At 37.4% G+C, this 26,041-nt stretch overlaps 1 long non-coding RNA gene across 1 annotated transcript in view; it reads left to right on the forward strand.

Annotated features, from left to right (window-relative positions):
• LOC105534412 overlaps positions 1-26,041 on the forward strand; it is a 222,218-nt gene that overhangs the window by 126,647 nt on the left and 69,530 nt on the right. Inside the window, exon 2 of the long non-coding RNA XR_001005270.1 lies at positions 17,333-17,426. This is a non-coding gene — a long non-coding RNA (uncharacterized LOC105534412). The remainder of the gene's footprint in view (positions 1-17,332; positions 17,427-26,041) is intronic.

The following is a 26,041-nucleotide window of genomic DNA, read 5'->3' on the forward strand; positions in this document are numbered from 1 at the left end:
AAGAATGTTGAATATTGGCCCCCACTCTCTTCTGGCTTGTAGAGTTTCTGCCGAGAGATCTGCTGTTAGTCTGATGGGCTTCCCTTTGTGGGTAACTCGAACTTTCTCTCTGGCTGCCCTTAACATTTTTTTACTTCATTTCAACCTTGGTGAATCTGACAATTATGTGTCTTGGGGTTGCTCTTCTTGAGGAGTATCTTTGTGGTGTTCTCTGTATTTTCTGAATGTGAATGTTGGCCTGCCTTGCTAGGTTGGGGAAATTATCCTGGATAATATCCTGAAGAGTGTTTTCCAACTTGGTTGGAAGGTACACCAATCAAATGTAGATTTAGTCTTTTCACGTAGTCCCATATTTCTTGGAGGCTTTGTTCATTTATTTTTTCTGTTTTTTCTCTAAACTACTCTTCTCGCTTTATTTCATTAATTTGATCTTCAATCACTGGTATCCTTTCTTCCATTTGATTGAATCGGCTATTGAAGTTTGTGCATGTGTCACATAGTTCTTGTGCCATGGTTTTCAGCTCCATCAGGTCATTTCAGGTCTTTTCTACACTGTTTTTCTTGTTAGACATTCATCTGATCTTTTTTCAAGGTTCTTAGCTTCCCTGCAATGGTTTTGAACATCCTTCTTTAGCTCAGAGAAGTTTGTTAAACTTCAGAAGTTTGTTTGAAGCCTACTTCTGTCAGTTTGTCAAAGTCATTATCCATGCAGCTTTGTTCCATTGCTGGTAAGGAGCTGCGATCCTTTGGAGGAGAAGAGGTGCTCTGGTTTTTAGAATTTTCAGCTTTTCTGCTCTGGTTTCTCCCCATCTTTGTGGTTTTATCTACCTTTGGTCATTGATGTTGGTGACCTACAGATAGGGTTTTGGTGTGGATGTGCTTTTTCTTGATGTTGATGTTATCCCTTTCTTTTTGTTACTTTTCCTTCTCTCAGGTCCCTCAGCTGCAGGTCTGCTGAGTTTTCTGGAGGTTCCCTCCAAACCCTGTATACCTGGGTATTACCAGCGTGGGTTGCAGAATAGTAAATATTGCAGAACAGCAAATATTGCTGCCTGATCCTTCCTCTGGAAACTTTGTCCCAGAGGGGCACCCAACTGTATGAGGTGTCAGTCGGCCCCTACTAGGAGGTGTCTCCCAGTTAGGCTACCTGGGGGTCAGGGACCCACTTGAGGAGGCAGTCTGTCCATTCTCTGAGATCAAACACCATGCTTGGAGAACCACTGCTCTCTTCAGAGCTGTCAGACAGGGACTTTTATGTCTGCAGAATTTTCTGCTGCCCTTTGTTCAGCTATGCCCTGCCCCCAGATGTGGAGACTACAGAGGCAGCCAACCTTGCTGAGCTGCAGTGGACTCCACCCAGTTTGAGCTTCCCTGGCCACTTTGTTTACCTACTCAAGCCCTAGCAATGGTAGACACCCCTTCCCCTGCCAGGCTACTGCCTTGCAGGTCAATCTCAGACTGCTGCACTAGCAGTAAGCAAGGCTCCTTGGGCGTGGGATCCGCCAAGCCAGGTGCAGGATAAAATCTCCTGGTGTGCCATTTGCTAAGACCATTGGAAAAGTGCAGTATTTGGGTGCAAGTATCCCATTTTTCCATGTACCATTTGTCATGGCTTCCCTTGGCTAGGAAAGGGAAATCCCCCAACCCCTTGTGCTTCCTGGATGAGGTGATGCCCGCCCTTCTTTGGTTTGCCTTCCATGGGCTGCACCCACTGTTTAACCAGTCCCAGTGAGATGAACCAGGTACCTCAGTTAGAAATGCAGAAATCACCGGTATTCTGCATTGATCATGTTGGGAGATGCAGACCGGAGCTGCTCCTATTCAGCCATTTGGAATGGAATCCCCAAAGTTGTGCATTAATTTTCAAATTTATAACACAAACATGAAACTACAGAACTCTGCATCTTCCCTATTCTGATTCTTAATGGCTTTCAAAGAAGTTTTCTTAATGCCCTTTAGGACTCGTTGTAAATACTGGTCTTAAAAAGGACTGCAATAGTCCACGGATGAACCACAGCCTTCATTTGTATTCTTTCCCACAAACTATCATTTGTAGTTCTTCAATTTTGTTCACATGCTGAGAGGATCTAAAACCACACTTAGATTGCAGTCCCAATGTGCACCTCTGTATTCTTCCTTTGGTCCCACCACTTTTTTTTCCTTTGTGGCATCATTTATTTTCTTCAAGTCACAGTGCTGTCTTCTCAGAAAAACAGGTTTGGACCATGGCATCTCTCATGCTCCTTCTAGGACATTTACCCCTGGCCAAAGTGCTCTGACTCCTTTCTGAGAGCATCACACTTTGTGTAGCCTGAGCCCTCAGCCATCACCATTATATTACTCAAGTGCAGAACAGCTTAGCAAAAGGAAATGCTTCATCTAAGACTGCACAATGCTTGTTCAGTAACGTGGCAGTGTCTCAACGTGGAAATTTCCCAGGCATCTTAAGAGAACATTTCTTTCAGCTCAGATATTTGAGATTTCTGGTGTTATCTCTTTCTGATTGTTTCTTCCCTTACAGTCATTTTCTTTTGTGCTTCTTTCCCTCTGTCCATCAAGAGTAGGAGAAATGCAAGACAGTTCTGTCTTCCCACAGTGTCCCTGGCTGAGCAACACCTCCCTCCAGCAGGGGGTGCCTCAGTGTAATTTTTGTAACACCTGATGACTGATGTACAATTGTTCATGCTCTCATTGCTTCTGGAAGGCATAAGAAAAAAAATCCTTTCTAGAGCATTTTTTTCCTCCCTAGGTTTTCTTCTGCTCTCAATCACAAGACCCAGTCATCTTTTAAAGTAAAACAGATACAATTCCTGCATTACAGAACGTTTTAAATGGGTATATTTTGAGAGTCATTATCTTTCATTTTAAGGCTGATATTTCTAAAGAAACCACTGGTTTTTCTAATAATCATCCCCCATTCCATTGCTTTTTGCCACCGGGCACATAAAGCCTTGACAATACAGGTGTGTTTGAATATAACTTATAAATAATAAATAGAAACTCCCAAGTCTCTGTCCAATTCTATTAATAAAACATTTGACTAGTTCTCAGAAAGTTGCACATTTAATGAGGAGTCCACACACTTTCTTCTCAAAAGTCTTTTTTCTAGATTTGAACACCCATTCTTTTCCAGCAATTTTGGTGAGTAGGAAATTACAACCAAACCTCTCTGTCTTCATCCATGTGTGCTTCTAAGACAAAATACCACAGACTAAGTAATTTATAAGAACAAAAATTTATTCTTAATGGCTCTGGAGTCTGAGAATTCCAAAATCAGGGTGCGAGTAGGACGGGTGTCTGATGACGGTTGCTCTCTGTTTCCAACATGGTGCTTTGTTGCTGATTCTCCAGGGGGGACCAACACTGTGTCGTCACATGGCAGAGAAGGCAGAATGGCAAGAGAGTTCCCTTTAAACTCAACTGCTTTTGTAATGAGGCAAAGCCCATTCATGGGAGTGAAGTCCTCATGACTTAATCACCACCTGAAGTCACACCTCTTAATACTGTTGCATTAAGATTCAGTTTCAACGTGAATTTTGGAGGGGATACTATCATTCAAATCATAGCACTCCCATTCTGCTGATGATATATTTAGAAGCATTTTGCTGTTTGGGGAGTAAGGCACTATTTCTGAGGACTCCTTGGAGTCTTTATGTTCTAATGGAGGGTTTAGGTCTCCTTCTAGCCAGATTCTATCCATTGCAAAATCAATACAGCAGAACATCCAAATGTAGATAAAAGCATCATCATTCGTGAAGATCCAGTAGCTCCTAAACATATGGTTTCTTGGGTAATATTCAAATGGAGAACACCCAGGAACATAAAGGATATTTCCTACATTCTTCTCCTAATTTTAGACCAAACAGAACTCTGTGCAAACATGAAGAAAAGCTTGGGTATAAACAGACTCACAGTCCACTTACTCAGTTAGTTGTGCTGAGGATCACAGTCTGTTCTAAAATATCAGGCCCTAGCAGAATGGAGAGGGCCAAAAAAGAGATGGTTCTATGTTATCTTTTTTATGTCATGAACCAGCCTTCAGGTAAGCCTGGCCAAATGGGTGCCAAAGTCTCATTAACTTCATGCATCAGATACGTCATTCCTACCTTGGAGAAGAGCAAATGTGGGTAGCTCAGTATTTTAGAAGCATCACCTTTAAAATTCTCAATGTTTAAAGGGAAGAGAAAAATACATCTTATAAATAAAGATAAAAAGATTAAATGTTTCCCACTAATATGCTCCTACGAGTTGCTTATGGTAAGTACAAAGCATGAACATTGAATGCTTAGAACCATAGGTATAAACTGGAACTTCTTGAAATAAATCAGTTGCAGAGTGGCATCACAGCAAACCTTAAACCAAAAGCAAAACACAGAAAAATAATCAAATATTCAGCTCTGCTCTTGAGAATTGTAATAGTCAGGGTTGTCTAAAGGGGCAGAACTAATAGGATAAATGAATATATTGGGGGGAGTTTATTAGGAGAATTGACTCATACAGTCACAAGGTGAAGTCCCACAATAGGCCATCTGCAAGCTGAGTTGCTGGGAAGCTAGTCTGAACCCCAAAACCTCAAAAGTAGAGAAGCCGGTAGTGCAACCTTCAGTCTTTGACCAAAGACCTAAGAGCTCCTGGCAAATCACTGGTGTAGGTACAAGAGTCCAAAAGCTGAAGAACTTGGAGTCTGATGTTCAAGGGCAGTAAGAATCCAGCACAGGAGAAACATGCAGGCCACAAAACTTGGCTAGTCTAATACTTCCACATTCCTTTGCCTGCTTTTATCCTAGCTGTGCTGGTAACTGATTAGATAGTACCCGTGCAGACCAAGTGTGGGTCTACCTCTCCTAGTCCACTGACTCAAATGTTAATCTCCTTTGGCAACACCCTCACAGACACACCCAGGAACAATACTTTGCATCCTTCAATCCAATCAAGTTGATACTTAGGATTAACCAGCAAGTTGACACTCAGTGTTAAGAAGCATCCATGGGCTACTTGCATCGTACTGTATGCCCCAAACCCCCAACGCCTGACCTCCACCATGGGGAGAGGGAACAGATACAGTTCCTATTACTCTAAACCACATCAAGTTTGGTTCACCCATGGGGCATATTTTGTTTTGCTTTCTGCTAAAATATCCTTTGGACAACTTTATGCTTCCATCCATCACCCTGGATCCTAGGTGAGCAGACAGACCTCAGCAGGATCAGCTTCCTCTTCACTTAAATGCCAGGCTAATATATACATATCTTGAGTAACTATCTTACTTTATGTCCCTCGGAGATCTGTAAATAAATACATCATCTAGAACTAGAAGGACCCAGTTAAACTTCCAAGTCTAAGGCTTTGCTAATTCAGAGTGTTTGTCTCTGACTACTGCAAGGGCAATGGAAGAACACTTCTTTTAGATGAATCAGAACTACTTATTTTATTTTTCTAATTAAGACTCATAGAAGGGTAGGCATAGGCAGTCTCCAACATTAACTGGTTAACCTGAAAAGAAGCCATACTAAGACCCATCTGAAACAGAAAGGGACACTTCAAATATTTAAAATAAATATTTATATATGTGAATATTTAAAGACCGTGTTGCCCCCAAATTAGGAGCAAAAGGTGAATTACTAACATACTGACTTTCAATTCTGTTGAAGCTACTTTTCCAATGAAATGTTTAAAGGGTATGGATGGAGTGTTGGAAATAGCTGTTCTGATTGGCATGTGTTTGCTCACACGATGGCCTTTCCCATGTGCCAGTATTGGCTGGAGACAGAGGCTGGCTGCTGCAGGCTGGTTGCTGGATTTCCCCCTCCACCCTCATTCCAAGCCAAAAAAATTTTATATATGTACACCCATGTACATACATACATACATACAAATATTTATTTATTTATATTTATATTTATATGGTTGTCATGGTAATCAGATTTGGAGGACTCTACAGTGGAGGGCAGAAGGCTCAAACATGCCAAACAAAGAAAATACATCCATAACAACAAGGGTGATTCCAGACATAATCATGTGGGGGCTCAAATAAAATCTGATTTAAGTATGAGTACATTTTCATTTGATTTTATTCCTACTATTGCCTGCCCCAGGAATTCCTTTAACAGCATCAAGCCTCTGAAAAGCTAAGAAAATTGGTCTTGACTCTCACTTGCTAACCTTTATCCTGGGGGCCTATAGCTCAGTTATAAAGCGCCTGATTCCTTTATCAAGCAAGTTGTCTGCATTGAAATTCTGAACTAGATTGACTCTGGCTGGAGTCTTCAAGACCTTTCCAACATTTCTACTCAGGACATTTCAAGTATTTGTACAGAAATGAAAATACAGATAATTTGATTCAGAAGTTTGTGCTTTTAAGTCACACGTATACTAAACATTTCCTAATAGGAAAGTGTAGGTGGTGACTATACTAGCTTATTTCATCCAAAAATGTTTATGAAAAAATAAAAGACTTATATTTAAAACATCAATAATTATAGGACTCTTCCCCTAGTTTTCCTTGTTAACTGATGGGCTAATCTGGCCATCCACTGCAGGATAAATCTGTATTTGCTCAGAATACCATGCACGTTTATTTCTGCATCTCCTTCTCTTTTCCCTTGAGCTGCAAGCTTCATTGAGACTCAAGAGAGGAGACCATTAGACAAGTGTTAGCAAAGTCTAGAATTCTATCAATCAACAAATATTTGCTCATCACTTACCATGCATAAGACTGATGCTATGTAGGCAGCTGGGGATAGAGACGTGAGGAAGCTCAATCTTTTCCTATTGAAAGGATGCATCTTATTTACCACCCAAAATTTCCTAAAAGGTACGTTACACTTTTGCCTCAAAGATTCTGCAAAACTGTACACCAGCGACCCTATTCTTCCCTGTTGCAATATTGACCCCAGAGTTTAGGAAATGAGGAAAGAACAAGGGAGGGTCAAGACTGAAGATAACATTCCTTATGCTCAATTGACATACTGAAAAATAGGTTCCTTACTTCTTTTCCCTGTTCTCCATCTTGCAAAATGAATCCCTAGTGACATTTCAAGTCTTCAATTACAATTAATTAAAGTTCTTGAAAACAAAATTCTGACAAAGTCAATGAGAATAAAACATCGCCCTCTGTGTCTCTGTCTCTCTTTTTTTTTTCCACTTAAATTTCCTATCAGAGTCTCCACTTCAAAGGTTTTGTCAGTGTAGATTAAAAAGACTGCTGTGTGCTATGAGCTTTAGTTCTGGAACTATGCAATACCAATAAAAGGAAATGAATTAATCAGAGCACTATGCTGTGGGAGTCTGAGCTGGATACTTCAAATTGATTTCCCAGTCCTTGTTCAGCTGTGGGGAAAAACAGAAGGATTGTTTACTTTTTGCCAAAGTTGTCTTGATAGTTTGTTTTGGCAAGTATTAGGAAATTGCAAAATGTCCTTAGGAAATTACAATTAGGAAATTGCAAAAATTACATTAACATGTAAGAGAAAAAAATTTGCCAAGTCTCAAACATGTGCGTATGAAAGTGCCTGAGTCAAGACAGTACACCCTAAAAAGCCTAACCCTCCTTGAGACCTGTGCCCGTGATTTTGTGGTGTGAACCAGATCAATTGCAAGCCCATCCCAAAGGAGACCCAGAGTCCTCTCCTTGACCAACTGAATAATGTCCTTCAGAATGCTGCCTTATTGGAGGGAAATATCTTTTGTTTACCCTGTGTCTAGCCCTTCCACTTTTAATCAGAGTGACTCACTGACCTTACTCTCGAGTGAACACTCTCTCCATTTCCAGGTGTTACAGGCTGAATTGTACTCTCCCGTACCCCCATAAAAAACCATGTGTTGAATTCCTAACCTCCAGTATCCCAGAATGTGACCGTATTTGGAGAGAGGAACTTTAAAGAGGCAACTAAGTGAGAATGAGGTACAGAGGGAAGACCATGTGAAGATACAGGGAAAAGACAGCTATCTACAAGCCAGGAAGAGAGACACGAGAAGAAACCAATCCTACCTGAATCTTGGACTCCCAGCCTCCAGAATGCGAGAAAACAAAATTCTGGTGTTTCAGCCACCCAGTCTATGGTACTTTGTTTAGGAGTGCTAGCAAACTAATATATCAGGCAAGCAATAAACTAAACTCTTTGTTGTTGTTTTATACTTTTCAGCTCTGTTGTTCTTTGTATTTTGATAGACAAATGTTACATTGTATTTTGTTACAGACAGTACTAATATATAGGACTAACATTTATGAAACATTTATAGAATTTTGAATAAATTAAAAGCATAAGGATGAAATAGATGTGCCAAAACTTGATTCATGGCAAAGTATTAATATTGTGATGAGAAATAATAATGCAATGATTATATCAGAAACAGAAACACTGACATGTTAAATGTAGGGAGAAGACCAACATAAGTATTAGTAAAAATCATCATCCTAAAAGTAAAACAAGTCACTATTTTAGTAGGGTTGAGAACATGCATTGCCATTAGACTTTCGTTTTTAATATTATTTTATTTTGGATAACAACCTAACAAGGCAACATTTTTCAGTGTATGTGTTGTTATATTTATTGCACATAGAAACACATGTGGGGATAAGGGTGAATGTGAACATTTGGTAAAGAGGAAAGGAATTAAAATCCAAAATTATGTCATCCCAGAAATAAAATACATAAATTCTCAAAAACACACACAGCAGAAGTTTTTAACTTGAACTGTTTGGGTGAGTCTTCATGGTTCTATGAAAAATGAATGCATATGTACATGAATGCAGATGAATGCAGATGACATATTTCTGAGGGAAGGATCTAAGTATTTTTTCAGCCTCTTAAATAAGAGCCATTTCTGAAGAAGACAAAGAATAATACACCTAGTAATTCTGATATTTACCAAATTCTATTTGTATTAAATACAAACATTTGTTAAATATTACATAACTAGATCTGGCTTGGGAAGCCCTGAATTTGTTGGAGGTCTAGGTGTGTATTTGTTTAGCTACATTTGTAGGATAAATTGTCATCTATCTGAGGTGTGACCTTACCCAATGTCTCTGGGCATCTGTCAGATAACAAAATTATAACTTAAAGGCCATAATGCTATGAAATACCATCTCATCCTATTATTATAAATTTCAATGGAGAAAAGGGGAGGATCAGGAAATGGGAGCATTCAGGATAACACGATTGGAATGGCCAGACTCTTACTTTCTCAATGTCTAGTAAAAGACATTTTAGCCCATGGCATTAAAGGGTTGAACAGCCTCCTTTTCTGCCTTCAGAGAATAAAGTGCGTTTTCACCAGACTCCCAAGGTGTGGTTACCACCTACAATCAAGCCCCTGTTCTGCCACTTGACATTTCTGAGGTCCCAGGCAAAGTTTTTAACTTTCCTAAATAACCTATCTTCTCATATGTAAAATGAGAACAATCATAGTGTCTATCTTATAAGCGTTGTTCTGAGAATTCCAGGAGTTAGTAAACATAAAGCCTTGAGAAGACACCGTGCCCATAGTATGCATTGTGAAAATGTGAGCTCACTCTTTCTCTTATTTCTACCTAGATAAAGTCCCCACTGAAGTTGTCTTGAAGAGTGAAAGTGACTTTTGCAAAGATTACGTGAGCCGGACTTTGCCTGCTCTCTCCCAGAATTCTGTTCCCTGCCCAACACAATTCTATGATTGGCACATGATCAAGAGACCCAACAGAGGGACTTCTATCAGGGAAGACCGAAGACATTGGTTGGCACATTTGCTACTTTTCCTGTGAGTTTTCTCATCTTACCTTTCTCAGTAGCCTTCCAATTTGACATAAAATGGAAACCACGACAAGTCTTTTTTGTGTCTTCATAAGATTAGCAATTTTAAACTTCTTAGATTTCATAAACCAGATTAGGAAGAAACATATATTCTTCACTTTTTCTAACCATTTCTGGCCAATGAGATTGAATGCTTAAGCCTATGGATTAGATATATGGGAAAGTTTTTGAAAAGAATCAGGTCCAGATGACATGTTCTTTAAGCCGATTGTTACCTTTCTATCCCCTTCCCTCTCCTTTTCTGTCTCAAGTATAGTCACAGTGGATAGAAGTAAAGCCATCATCCTGTGGTATCAAGATAAAAGCCACATGCTGAAGATGTCAGAGCAGGAAGACAAAAAAAGATTGAATCCTTGATGGCATTGTTAGATTACCATATTGGCCTTGGACACCTTAAACTTAGACTCTGCTCTTATCTGTGATGAATACACCTATTATTAAGCTGTTCACATTTTATGCTGAGTGTAACTGATACGATTCTAACTGATATGATAGATATTCCAATTCAATTAACTGGGAATAAAGAAAACCAAAGAAAACATTCATATGAGATGCATGTCCTCTTCAAACCACACTGCTCCATAAAGCCTGACAGGAATGAGAAGATGGCAGATGAAAGTGTTTTTACAGTTATTAAACTTTCTTTTGACTAACACAGGACATGTGAATGGTTATTAAGAGTATGCCTCTCAACACAAGATACAGTAAAAGAATCCTTGTGGGATCCTAGATGTGTATGAGGAAATCTTGAAGTTCCTAGTTATTTATTCTATTACTCTGGAGTCTCCCTCTTTCTAAACCACCCAAAAGGTAGATACAGCAATATACACTTGTGGGACTACCTGCAAAATACTTGCTGACAGCTCTGCCTAAATATTATAGGAAGATATAACAATAACTTTTTTCCATTCACAATAAATTTTTTCTGAATAACTTCTTTTCCCATTCACATTAACGTTTTTTCATTAATTAAAGAATGAAACATTTATTTAGGCTCTAATGTATGCCATTCACAATATTAAGGGTTAACCAAAGATAAAAAGGTCTACACCTGACCTTAAGGATTCAGTTTGAGTCATACAGGTCTATATAGCACTGTGATAATAAGTAGGGGTGTGTATGTGTATGTGTGTGTGCACACCTGTGTATACACACACACATGTATTAAATGTTTCAAAACTGTAGAAAAATATGATTTATTAAATTGAGGGACAATTAATATTAATTAAGCTCATCCCCTTCAAACCAAGACAGCATATCTTTTCCCCAGCTCTTCATGGGAATCCTGGTCATGATTTTACCAAAAGCCTGGACTCCAATTTACACTTAATATATACAATGTATTAAGAAGTCATTGCAATTATTGCTTATATATAGCAAAATGTCAATTTATTGGGTGTATATTTTAAAACCAGTCAAATTGTATCATCAACTACAATATTTCATTTTCTTGTTTTGTGTTTATTTCCTTAGGTCATACTGGTAGATTATTAAATTATTGGCAAAAAAAATACAAAATAATCAAAGCTTAAGTTTGCTTTATTTTTAGCATTGTTTATCTCTTTTTTTTTCCTTGTCTAATTGCATTGGACAGTGCTGGTAGAACAGCATTAAATGACTAGACTAATAGTGACATCTGTGTTTATTAGTTCTTGTCCTGAATACAAAACCATTTGCAGGATGGAAAAAAAAAAAAGTATCTCCAGTATCACCTCTGGTCTATAACTATTAACCGCTTACAGCTCTTTCTGGAAAGTAGTTAGGAGACCTCATGTGGTCTCTGTGAAATGGCATACTGAGCTGGATTATTATTGTTCACCTTGGATTTTGGAGAAATGATGGGAGTATGCTTTTCGTTATTTGGCTTGAAAAGAGACATTCTTTCATATATTAAGACAATATTCTTAGATTCCTGTTTTATTAAGAGTTTTTAAAAAAATTTTGGAATGAATTTTACCCAGTCTTCTTTTTGGTATCTAGTAAGTTGATTTATAATTCAGGCTTTCACCTTTGATCCACTGATGCGATAACTAGGATAATGGATTTTCTAAAGTTTTGATCATGTTTGCATTACTTAACAAACCCTGAATTAGTCATTGATTTTTTTTTTCCTTTTTGTATACAGCTGAATTTAATGTGCTAGTATTTTATTCCAAAATGTGGCATATATATTCATAAGCAAGATGGATCTTTGCCTGGGTTGCATTTCTCAGGTTTGGGGATTGGAGTTATGCTACAGATGCAAAATAAAGCTATATTTTCATGTGTTTTGGGCAGTTAAATATCATGGAAATAATATATCCCTTAACAATGTGAAAGTCTATCTACAAAATGGTCTAAGTATAGCATCTCTTTGGAAATAGTAAATGAGCAACTTTTCAAATTGTATCAGTAGCTTATTGATTGATGCAAGCTTCCTGCTCCTTCTTGAGTCAATTCTAGTCATTTGTACTCTCCCAGCAACTTATTCATTTATCCAGATTTCCAAAAACTTCAGCATAGAATTGGCACGTGAAAACTTAATCTCCTCCAAATCTTATCTAATTTCTCATTTTCAAGGTGATTATTTTTCTTTAAATTGCTATCCCAGTTTTGTAAAAAAAAAAAAAAAGAAAAATGTTGATGAATTCAATTATTGATCAGTCTCTCATTTAAGGTAGAAATAATGATAACATGTATAGTTTGGCAGACATTAGACTGTATTAATATTTTAATAATTTATACAATTATATATTCTGACTACATATACATATACATATATATAATCTTATATAAGAACCCATAAAATAATTTTGAAGATTTCAAGAGTAAATTTCAGGGAAAAACAGAATAAAGGGGAGGCAATAAAAATTGTGCTATGAGCAAATGTTATATGTTAGGGAAAATTTGAGATGTAAACATGCATTTATTGAATATCATGTGCTGAAAACTTTCTAAGCACTTTCTGACATAAATATTTAATCATTATTATGCTTTACCCACCATAGTGCATTGCACATGTGAGCAAACTAGGGCGTGCATTTAAAAAATAAAGTAAATTAATGAATGAAAAAAACAAAAAGAAGGAAAGAATAGAATAGCCCTGCTAAGCATTGTAAGTACTTAAAGCTTTTCTCTCATGGAAAGCATTAATTCAACAGCCAGACAAAAGCATAAATCTTCCTTCTCAGAGTATATCTTAATTATTCTAAAATTTACAATTCAAATATTTTTTTTCTGATGAAAAGAACACAGGATAAATTACTGCAAAAATGTCTGTTATAATTTCAAAGCAATGTTTGTTAAAGAAGTAAGTCTGGTAAAAATGGGCTTCTGATATTAGTAGCTCTTGAGACATATTCAGAAGCTTCTCTACCCACCAGCAGAAATGAACCGCACTGGAACTACCCTAGGTAAATCCCTCCACACAAAATGAGGAAGCCACCAGTGATGCCAGACTCTTTCTTCCATGACCAGTGTTTTCACTTTAGTTCCACATAGCTGTGAAGTCCATGATAGCAGAGAATATCAGAACTTCACTGGTAACTACTTATAACCATGGATAAGCCATTATTTCCTCCTATAGCTCTGTTTCATTATTAAAAATTATAGGAGTTATACTATTCTGTCTATAATTTTCCTTCCAATTCTAACATCAAATGAGTTTTTGAATCAAATTGCACATAACATTTCAGCTCTAATGCAATGAGAGGTCTCTGTCAGGAAAATCCCCCATGAAGCATTCCCCAAAACCCCCATTCAAAAATAACCTTGATATCCTCTGGCTTTCCAATCTTAATTATCATAGTTATAACCCAGCAGCACTAAAGAGGTGATGGGATGTTTTAAGCTTAATTGTAAAGAGGAAATACTTAAAAGATGTACACTGATTAAACTTGTCTCTAATTTGAAACATCTTTTCTAATCCCTTCCTTATCAAGTTATCTCTTATTGCCATGAGAACTCACAACCCACAGTAAGCAGTGGGAGCCTTTATCAAAAGAGGCTCAAGAGGAATGAAAAACAAAGTAAAATGAAATAGACCAAACTATATTATATTATGAAATAGACCATTCAACAATTTATTCTGCTTCTTGTTGTCCTGAGAACCCGATGACATCTGGTACTTATGCTGGAGATCTTGAATCATCTCCAGATGAACGTGAATATCCTAAGCTATTTAGCAAGTGTGTGCATCCATGTGCACACTTGCACTCACACCCACAATACAGCTTAGTTCAACTTACATCCTCTCCTAGAGGCTCTATGCACATATCATATATGCACATAAAGCATATAACAAAATGCCATCAACTTACATATCTGGGCTCAGTAATAGATGGACCTGCTAACCTCTTATCATATGCTAAGGGAGAAAGAAGAATGTAAGTCTCATGAGTTTGAAACATCCATAAATCCAAACTTTTTTGCAACAAAATGGGATATCTGTTAGTGTTCAACCCATTTCTGTTGAAGGAGCCTCTTTTAGTCTTCTGTAGCAATTCTGACTTGGGCTTTAGATGGACTCTATGTGACATGCCCCAACAAAACAAAACAAACTTTACTACTAACTTATGACATACTTTTTGCATATGATATTACTAAATTCATCTCATAGATTTCTCCTAAGTGCCTGTGATATATACAGCCCATGGCTGATCCTCACATCTGATTTTTTACTCTAATAGTGCCTGGCACCTAGTTCATATTCAGATAATGTTACTGGACTAGAATGAATAGCCTTTAACTTGTGACATTCATTGTTTCTTTTCTTTCCTTTTCTTTTCTTTTCTTTTCTTTTCTTTTTTTTTTTTTTTTTGAGACAGAGTTTCACTCTTGTCGCCCAGGCTGGAGTGTAATGGCATAATCTCGGCTCACTACAACCTCTACCTTCCAGGTTCAAGCGGTTCTCCTGCCTCAGCCTCCCTAGCAGCTGGGATTAGAGGCATGTGCCACCACGCTTGGCTGTTTTGTATTTTTAGTAGAGATGGGGTTTCTTCATGTTGGTCAGGCTGGTCTTCAACCCCCTACCTCAGGTGATTCACCCGCCTCGGCCTCCCAAAGTGCTGGGATTACAGGCGTGAGCCACCACACCTGGTCTCATTGTTTCTTAATAATTTAGTGGATGCATTTTTCCTTCTTATTTGTAAGTTTCCTCTCTAGCAAGTTAGTAACATATTACCTAAATGTATTTTAGGTAGTATGTTGTTGAGAAGGTGGAAGTTCTTGTGGCAAATCCATTTTCAATAGAGGTTATCCTTTGTAAAATGAATTTATGATTTATTCTACAATTTTGTATTTCCACATCTTTGGATTCCTTAACATGAGAGTATATAACCATAACTGAAGTTACCTGTCACATAAACAGTTTTGTGTAGCTCCATTGTCATCCCAGCTCTCTGTATGTTGAATGTAGGGGATGCCAGTAAAGTGGGTAGCTGGGAATCAGCCACATGCATTACGTTGTCTCCTGAAAGGCTGAGCAGTACCATTTAAATTTCAGTGAGCAATTTTCATCTTATCTATGGAAGTATGCTGAGATGGTGTATTAGTCTGTTTCCACACTGCTGATAAAGACATAACCGAGACTGGGTAATTTACAAAGAAAAAGAATTTTAATGGACTCACAGATCCACATAGCTGGGGAGGCCTCAAAATCATAGCGGAAGGCAAGGGAAGAACAAAGATACATCTTATATGGCAGCAGGCAAAAGACAATGAGAGCCGAGTGAAAGGGAAACCCCTTATAAACATCATCAATTCTCGTGAGACTTACTCACTACCATGAGAACAGTATGGGGGAAACTGCCCCCATGATTCAATTTTCTCCCACCAGGTGCCTCCCATAACACATGGGAATTATGGGAGCTACAATTCAAGACAAGATTTGGGTGGGGACACAGCCAAACCATATCAGACAGTAATTTGGTGGGACTAAAGTCACAATCATTATTTCTTTTAAGTAATGAATGCTATATTATACATTTCACCCTTCCAAGATGTTAGAGCATTTTATTTTTATTTTAATCAGTGCAGAGTGCAGTTAGAAAATCTGTCAAAATTATTTTATTGACTATGATTATGTAGTGAACAACTCAAATTATTGCAGCATTTAGAAAGAAAAACCAGGACGTATAAAGGGATGGACAGCAGTTTATAAAACATAGAGGGGCAGCATGACCTCAGCAAGTACATGCAAATGTTTTCAATCCTGCATTTTATACCAGCAACTCAAGAGTTATGCCTCCTACCTCATTCACTCACTCATTCATTCATTCATTCATTCAAGTCACAGGATCATCTCCAATGTGCAGGGCCCTTTGCTAAATGCCAGGGATAGAAGGTAAGAAAAAGGAGCGTGTGGCTTCATGGAGGGAGCCAGAAAATAAGCATTTACATAAATAAACAAAATGCTGTCAGCTTGTGATAAAGGTTACAAAGAAACTAAGCAATGTGTGGTGGTAGTTACAGTGATCTACTTAGATACTGTGGCACAGGAGGACTTTCCGAGGAGATGACATTTGTCCTGAAGGAGGAAAAGGGGAGTTGTGAGCACCCGTGTCCATTTCTGGACATCTCATCAAAGATCTGAGGATCTCATTGGCCATCACAGACAGTAGATCATACATGACAAACATGGATATGTAAAGATATATCATAACCGTTTAACATCTTCACCACCAAAAACATAAGCTGGTGGGGTGGATGAATATATTAATTGCTTGATTGAATATTTCCTATTGTGTATACATAGATCAAAACATTACATTGTACTTCATACATATACATAATGGTTATATGATAATCTTTAAAAATTAGTTAAAAAACCAGAGTCCATCTTGAATATGTAACAACCCCAAATACAGAAAGTACACTAGAAAGTGCACTCAGAGGAAACAGAGTGCAGGATGTTAACTGGTAGCATTGGTTGCACATAAAGCAATCCAAGCTGTTAAAAAATGGTACTTGCTAGCAGAGACAGATAGGAGCAAAGGATGCCAGAGGGAAGCACTGGTTCTCTGCACTTCCCCCTGACAACTCAGCAAGGCCACAGAGCATGGCTTCTTCCAATTACAGTTAAGATAGCCAGTTAAAGGTTTGTAGCGGACTTTTGCTGTTTTTTGCAACTCTGTTTCCCCTCATTTTCATTTCAGTAATTGCACTCCTTCTTCCTTTTAGGAAACCTTCTTTTCCCTGTGGTGTGCCAGATTGGTGAGGATGCAAATCACTGTGCACTGCCTGACTTTTCCAAGCCAGGGTAAGGCTCTAATGTGGGGGCTTTGGATCTTGAGCAGAGCAATCTGAGACGAAAAGGCATAGCTGGAGTTCCTTCCTTCCAGCATCAGCACTGTGGTGTGACTGTTACCAATTCCTGGTGCACAGAGCTAGAGAGTAGCCCTGGTTTCTACCTTGTTTCTGACCTGATCTTCATTCCAGGATTTCTGTCAGTCCTATTAACCATCGAAATCCTGCCAATAAATTGCTCTTTTGCTTAAATTATTGAGAATTGGCCTCTATTGCCTGCAACCAAAATCTGTCATTCTTACACTTCTCAACAGAGTAAACTGCTATGCATCCTCCAGCTGCAAGGGATTGAACGCTATCAACAACCATATGAATGGAGAAGCGGTTGCTTCCCTAGCTGAGCCTCAGGTAAGAACCCAGACCTGGCCAACACCTTAATGGCAGCTTTGTGAAACCCTAAGTTGATCTCTCTAGGTCCTGCCTGGACTTCCAATCCACAGAAACAGGGAGGTAATAAATATGTGTTGTTTTGAGCTGCTGAGTTTGTGGTAATTTATTATATAAACAGAGATAGAGGAATGACTTAACGATACTGTGATCATACAATGAACCAATTATGGAATGTAGAATTATCCATGCTATGAATAACTTTGTTTCTGCAGAATATCAATGGCTTCACAAAGGGAAACAAGGGCATCATTAAAAGAAAAAAGAGAGAAAGAATTAGAATTATAACCAAATGCATTGTGTCAAATTTGTATGTATGCTGATTCAAACAAACCAATTGTAAAAGAGATATTTTGAGAGAATTGGAGAATTTAAATATGCACTGTATGGAATTTAAATATTAAGTGATATAAAAGAAATATTGCTTCTTTTATTAGGTATGATATGATAATTATAGTAAAAAGAATCTCTATGATAAACACATACTGAAGTAATTCTGGGTACAATAATATGTAGAGATTTGCTTTAAAAAGATTCAGAAAAATATAGTGATAATTGATGACATGGGATGATGAGTACTTGGCAGTTCATTATACTATCCTCTCTACTTTTCTGTATGATTGGAAGTTTCCATTTCAAAAGTTAAAAAAATAAAACACAGGAACATTTCTAGAACAAACAGTGTAACAGAGTAAATAAAATAAATGAAAGAAATTAAAAATGAAGGAATTATACCTGAAAGAAGACTGAGAGTAGACAATATATCCACTTAAATATATATGGATAAGTAGAATGGTCCTAATAAAATTGATTAATCTTTATATTTTTAAAGTAATGATCTATATTGTAAAATGAAAGAAGGAAAAGGAAAACACAAAAAGAAAAAAAGGAAGGAAGGAAGGATGCACAGAGAAAGAAGAAAGAAAGGAGATCAATGACAGACATTTTAAATTTTCTTCTAAAATTTAAAAAGCAGAGATTCTTGAGGTTGAACATAGAGCCTATATCTTCCATAAAAGAAAAACAAAGGACAGTTACATTATTATTGATTGTGAGAGCTATATTTAGCTATACATGTGTCTATATTTCAGTTAAAGTGTATATTTGTGTGTTATATGTGTGTTTACATATAAATTTACAAGAGGTGAAACTAAATGGCCAATATCCGTTAATACTGTCAAGGCCCTGAAAGGAAAGAAACACTGAGGAACTCTTCCAGACTAGGGAAGAAATGAAAAGTAAACGAAATGTGGGATTCGAGACTGGATCCTGGAAAAGAGCAGTAGTGGGACAATACTAAATTTTTACAGTTGGAAAATTTTTACTAAAGTCTATAGATTAATGAACACTAGCATATCAAATCTAACTTCCTGGTTTTGATAATTGTAGTGTGATTATGAGAAATTTGTTATCATTTAGGCAAGCAGGGTGAAGGGTATATAGGAATTATTTGTAATATTTTGGCAACTTTTGTAACCTAAATTGTATAAAAATGAAAACATAACAAAAAAAGAATTTGAAAATTTGGAAGATTTGTTTAAAGAGAGACAAGATAACAATATTAAAAAAGATTTACCAGTGAACAAATCCAAATGGCCAAATGTTGGGCATTGAAATTCAACATACAACACCAATTAAGATAGCATTGGCTTAGAAAAATAAAATACTTAAGTGTAAATTTTGTTTTGTTTTGTTTTTGTTTCTGTTTTGAGATGGAGTCTCACTCTGTTATCCAGACTGGAGTGCAGTGGTGCAATCTCAGCTCACTGCAACCTCCACCTCCATGGTTCAAGAGATCCTTCTGCCTCGGCTTCCCAAGTAGCTGAGATTACAGGTGCCCATCACCATGCCCAGCTAATTTTTGTATTTTTAGTACAGACGGGGTTTCACCATGTTGGCCAACCGGTCATGAACTCCCGACCTTTAGTGATCTGCCCATCTTGGCCTCCTAAAGTGCTAGGATTACAGGCGTGAGCCACCGCACCCAGCCAACTTAGGTGTAAATTTAATAAAATATGTGCAAGGCTTATACTCTAAAAACCACCAAATGGTGGTGAAATAAATATAAATGTATGTAAATAAATGAGGAGATGAAAATGCCCATGAATTGGAAGATTCAATGGTGTGAAGATGTCAATTACCCCAAAAATGATATACAAATTTCTTATGCAAATCTCAACAAAATTTTATTTAAATATAGACACGATTATTTTAAAATTTATGTGAAAACGCAAAGGAATTTGTATAGCTAAAATAATTTTTGAAAAAGGAGAAAAAAGTAGGAGAAATTAGTCTATCCCATTTCAAGGTTTATTGTATTAATATAACTGCAGTAACTACAGTAAGCAACACTGTATACTGTGGGCAAAGGGATAGACACATAGGCCAATGGAGCACAACACAGAACCCAGAAATAGATCCACACAAATATTTCCAACTGATTTTTTACAAAGGTGCAAAAGCAATTCAATGGAGGAAGGATAACTTTTTAAACAAATAATGCTGGAGCAACTGGACAGCCGTAAGTGAAAAAACTGAATTTTGACCTACACTTCACACCTTGTACAAAAAATTAACTCAAATGGATCATAGATTTAAATGTAAAATGTAAAACCATAAAATTTTATTTAAAAACAGGATAACCTTTTCAGGATTTAGTGCAAAGCAGAGTTTTTAGATTTGACACCAAAGTACGGCCCATAAGAGGTGAAATTGATAAACTGGATTTCATCAACATTAAAATCTTTTGCTCAGTAAAAGGCCCTGTTAAGTAGATAAAAAGACAAGCTACAGGGTAGAAGGAAATATTTGCGAACCGCATATATGTTAAAGGACGAGTATCTAGAATTCTGAAAAACTCAACAGTTAAAAAACAGAAAAGGAGCAGAAGACCCGAAGGGACGTTTCACTGAAGAGGATATGCAAATAACGATAAGCACAAGAAAAGATGTTCTGAGTCATTAGCCATTAGGGCAATTCACACTAACATTATAAGGAGATAGCACTAAACATTTATCAGACTGGCTAAAATAAAAAATAATGACAACAACAAATTCTGGCAAGGAGAAATTAGATCACTTGTACATTGCTGATGAGAGTTTCAGATGGTACAACTACTCCTGAAAATAGTTTTGCAGTTTCTTAATAAACTAAATACGAAACTACCATACAACCCAGCAATTGCCTTCTGGGGCATTTATTCTCCAAAAATAAAAACGTGCATTCTTACAAAAATCTCTACACAAATATTCATAACAGCTTTATTCTTTTTTGTTTGTTTTTGAGAGGGAGTTTTGCTCTGTTGCACAGGCTGGAGTGCAGTGGGGCTGTCTCAGCTCACTGCAAGCTGTGCCTCCTGGGTTCATGCCATTCTCTTGCCTCAGCCTACCGAGTAGCTGGGACTACAGGTGCCCGCCACCACGCCCGGTTAATTTGTGTGTGTGTGTGTGTATTTTTAGTAGAGATGGGGTTTCACCATATTAGCCAGGATAGTCTCGATCTCCTGACCTCGTGATCCGCCTGCCTCAGCCTCCTAAAGTGCTGGGATTACAGGCGTGAGACACTGCACCGGGCCAACAGCTTTATTCTTAACAGCCAAAAACCATAAGCAACTCAGACGTCCTTCAGTAGGCAAATGTTTACCAAACTGTGGTGCCTCCCTACCAAAAAACACAACTCAGCAATAAAAAGCAACAAATTATCAACAAGCACAATTACCTGGAAGAATCTCTAGAGAATTACGCTGAGTAAAAAGGACCAACTACGAGAAGTTGCATATACATTTATGTAACACTCTTGAAATGACAGAATTATTGAAATGGGTTGCCCAGGTTTAAGGAGAAGAAGGAGGGGGAAGTAGGTATGACTACAAAAGGAACACGAGGAAGCTTTTCCGTGTTAGAGTGTTCTGTATCTTGACTGCATCAGTGTCAAAATCTGGGTTGTAATGTTGTACTACACTTTTGCAATATGTACCCATTGGTGGAAACTGGATTAACAGTACCTGCGATTTGTCTGTATTATTTCTTACAACTGCATGTGAATCTACAATTATCTCAGAATTAAAAGTTTAATTAAAAATGGCAACAAAATTACTGTGCACACATTCCCAGTGCATCATTTGTGCTCCCAGGTATATACTAAAGAGAAGTGAATGATAATATCCAACATGAAAAACATACAAGGATGTTCATAACACCTTTACTCATCAGAGCACCAAAGCGGAAACCCCCGATGCCCACCAACAGAAGATAAGAGAAACAAACTGTGACATTTCCTAACAATGCAATATTATACAGCAATGAAAAAGAACAAACTACTACTAAATGTGCCAAAATAAATGAATATCCCTAAGATAATGGTGAATTCTAAGTGTCAAACACAACTGAGTACATACTGTGTGAGTCCACGTTAGAAAAGCTCAAGAACAGGCAAACTGATTGTAGAAAGAAGTCAGAACAGCGGTTACTGCTAGAAAGAGAGTTATTGATTGGGAAGAGGCACAAAGCCTATATCTTCACCTGAGTAGTGGTGAAACATGTGTATAGAAACATAAAAATTCAAATAACTGTGCCTTTAATATCTTTGCCTTTCATGCATTTAAACTAACGAAAATAAAAATACTAAATCTTTAAGAATAATATGATACAGATAAAAAATACTGTGCTAGCCAAATAACAAACTTCGACAGCATATGGCCTAACCCCGTAACCTGCAGTCCAGAAACACTTTTCAATTCAATTTAGAAATATCACAAAATATGAGAATCAGTTGGATATCGGGAATTAGATTAGAAACGTGGCCATCAAGCTTCCATCCAGCTGTAGATCTCGGGAGAGCATGAAATCAGCACCTCAGTGAACAGATGTTGGGGCTAAGAACAATTACCCTCTCTGCAGTAAGCTCTACCATGAGATAAATAATGGCCCCTATGGAGAAACAACAAAACAAAAATAAAAGCAGAGCAGTAAAAGGAAAAGCAGAATTCATTCGTGCTAAACACTTAAGAGAAAGTGTCTGAATGTGATTCCTTTTTTTTTTGACTTTTGTTTTAAGTTCAGGGGTACAAGTGCAGATTTGTTACATAGGTAAACTTGTGTCATGGGAGTTGATTATTGCATACTCGGGTATTAAGCCTCGTATCCACGAGTTGTTTTTCCTGATCCTCCCCCTCCTCCCACCCTCCACCCTCCAAAACACCCCAGTGTGTGTTATTTCCCTCTGTGTGTTCATGTGTCCTCATCATTTACATGACTTTTTACTGGAACTAGAATAGAACAACAACAACAATAAAAACCTTCCTGAATAGCATCAGAAAACCTTGACTTCTGTGAAAGAACAGAACATCTAAAGAAAGACAACAAAGTTAAAAAGCGGTGAAATACATTGAAAAAAGTCAAGCTGGATCCTGTAAGAAATTAATCCCAGAAAAATAAATATGTAACAGGAAGCCATAAATACATCATTAGCACTGATAGAACATAAATGACGCTAAGGTCAATGTAATCATTGATACACAAGACAATTTGAACTGTTCTCCCAGAATTCAGAGACAGGACAAAGCAAATGAAATGGTAAGACAAAAAAAAAATGGAGGACAAAAGAAACAAAAGCAACAGCAACCAACAAAAAGTATAGAATCAATGTATAATTATAGTTGGTATTAAGGAAGAAACCAGGGCATTGTAAAGAAGCAACAAACATGTAATTGCAGAGAATATATCAAGAAAAATAAATGAACCAAAAAAGTCTAATTCGTTTTATGCAGACAGAAAGTATTATACTTATACCAGACAGAATTGAGGAACATAGATGCACACCTAAATATATACTCACAGAATATTTGAATAAGATGGATTTGTTTAAAAAAATAAAACTCTTTTTCTTAAGAGCTGCCAGAAAGAAATTATAGGCTATCTAAAAAGGGAGCCAATTCCACTAGAAGACAAGGCTGCAACAGCTGCAGGATTCTGAAGGGAAAAGGTTGTGTCTCAAGAATTTTGTGCATAGCTAAGTTTCTTTCCATATGTGAAGACAACAGAATGATATTATTAGATATGTGAGGGCTTACCTTGAAAAAACTGTTCTTTGAGACATATCTTCACAGACAAAAAAATAATAATAATTTTTTAAATGAAAACCCAACACAAAGACCTTGCTGAAATGGTAGAAGCCAGCACCTATCCTGAGAGGTGATCAAGAGAACCACTCCCAATGTACCAGGAAAGTCTGAGAAGATAAATCACTCTAAAGCCCCAGAACCAATTGAATTGACTGTGTCTATTCCACTCAAAATTGGTGAGGATACATCCACCCTGGTCTAGTGATAATGCTTTTTTTTTTTTTCTTGAGATGGAGTCTTGCTCTGTTGCCCCAGTTGGAGTGCATCATAGCTCAGTATATCCCACCTCAGCTCCCACTCCAAGTAGCTGGGACTACAGGCCAGCACCACCATGCCTGGCTAATTTTTTGTGGGATTTTTTTGTAGAGATGGGTCTTGCTGTGTTCCACAGGCTGGTCTCAAACTCCTGGCCTCAAGTGATCCTCCTGCCTGGGCTTCCCAAAGTGCTGAGACTACAGGTATAAGCCACCGCGCCTGGCTGAGGCTTTAAAATAGACAATTTAATTATGAATTATTATTTCTCATTATCATAATAATTCTATGGTTGAACAAAAATAGGCCTTAAATTAAGCCTTTTCCTCAGATCCAGAGGTTAATTAAGTATGACTACAAATGTACCCAAAGCAGAATCTAATCCTATACACAGGAATGAAATTTAGCAAAATGTTAATCTAGTTATGATTACTTCACAGAAACAAAATAACATTGTTTTCCAAATATTACATATTTATTGTAGAAAAATCAAGGAATATAGATAAGAATAATAATAATCTAACCAGAACTCCAACTCTCAAAGATGATAATAGTTTCAGCTTGAAATTATTCTTCCAGATTTTTGCCTCTGTATGTTTGTATGTAAATATTCAGAAATAATTTTGTTTTTTTTTTTTTTTTTTTTTTTTTTGAGACAGAGTTTCACTCTTGTTGCCCAGGCTGGAGTATAATGGTTCAATCTTGGCTCACCGCAACCTCTGCCTCCCGGGTTCAACTGATTCTCCTGCCTCAGCCTCCCGAGTAGCTGGATTACAGGCATGCACCGCCATGTCTGGCTAATTTTTTGTATTTTTAGTAGACACGGGGTTTCTCCATGTTGGTCAGGCTGATCTCAAACTCCCGACCTCAGGTGATCTGCCCACCGTGGCCTCCTAAAGTGCTGGGATTACAAGTGTGAGCCACCACGGCTGGCTAGAAATAAATGTTTTAAAACATAGGATTATACATATAGGCATACGTACATACACATACAAAAACTGTCCCTAACAATACAAATTAAACAATCTTATGTATCAATACATACACTTCTGTAATATTATTTTTGCAACATAGTATTACATTGGGCAGTGGTAACATAATTGGTAAGTTAAAATCTAAGTTTTTTTTTCCAATTTACACTAGTATAAATAATGTCATAATAAATAACCTTACAACGCTGTGCATATCTCTGAAATAGATCCTAGTAAACATTAATGAGAACTTAATCATATAGTAAAGAAAGATCATAAATCACTGAAGAAGCAATTTTTTATGTGACAAATGTGTGGAAAAATAACTACTTGGGGGAAAAAGCCTCTGAAGATTCTTGCTGTATTCTATAGACCACTCATACTTCAGATACTTTAAAAGATTATAAATGAAAGAGAGAGATAAAATCAGCAGAAAATATGGCCAAATAGTGACCTAATCTCTGGACAGGAAATGCTTTCTCACACATGTAAAAGATTAAAAAAATCACTAAAAAGTACCCATTAATCTGACATCTGACAGTAATTTGACAAATTATAATTTTAAAAGTCTGATGTGTTAAATTATTAACACAATTTTACAAGGAAACAATAAGCAGAGTAACCGGTTGCGGTGGCTTATATCTGTAATCTCAGCGCTTAAGGAGGCCGATGTGGATGGATCACTTGAACCCAGGAGGTAGAGACCAGCCTGGGCAACATGGTGAGACCTTTATCTCTGCAAAAAAATACAAACATGAGCGGGCATGGTAGTGGTGCACCTGTAGTCCTAGCTACTTCGGAGGCTAAGGTGGGAGGATGGCTTGAGCCTGAGAAGTGAAGGTTACAATGAGCCAACATTACACCACTGTACTCCAGCCTGGGCGACAGAGTCAGATTTTGTCTCAGGAAAAAAAAAAAAAAAACCCGAAAAAGAAAGAGAAAGATAAGCAGAAAGAGTACTCTTTGTGATGTCTGGCTAATCCTCTTTATATATAAAGGACATTTACAAATCAGCAGAAAGATAGACATTTCCAGGTTTCCCACAGAATAACGGTGGCAGCTTAATGCTCTTTTTAAGAGATGGGATCTCACTAAATTGCCCAGGTTGTAGTTACCACAGGCATGATCATAATGCACTACAGCCTCTAGACTCTACGGCTCAAGTGGCCCTGCTGCCTCACTGCATACAGAGGTGTTCACATGCAGTCCCAGCACAAATAACTGAAACTACA

Source organism: Mandrillus leucophaeus, unplaced genomic scaffold, assembly GCF_000951045.1.
Source record: "Mandrillus leucophaeus isolate KB7577 unplaced genomic scaffold, Mleu.le_1.0 Scaffold100, whole genome shotgun sequence".
NCBI lineage: Eukaryota > Metazoa > Chordata > Mammalia > Primates > Cercopithecidae > Mandrillus > Mandrillus leucophaeus.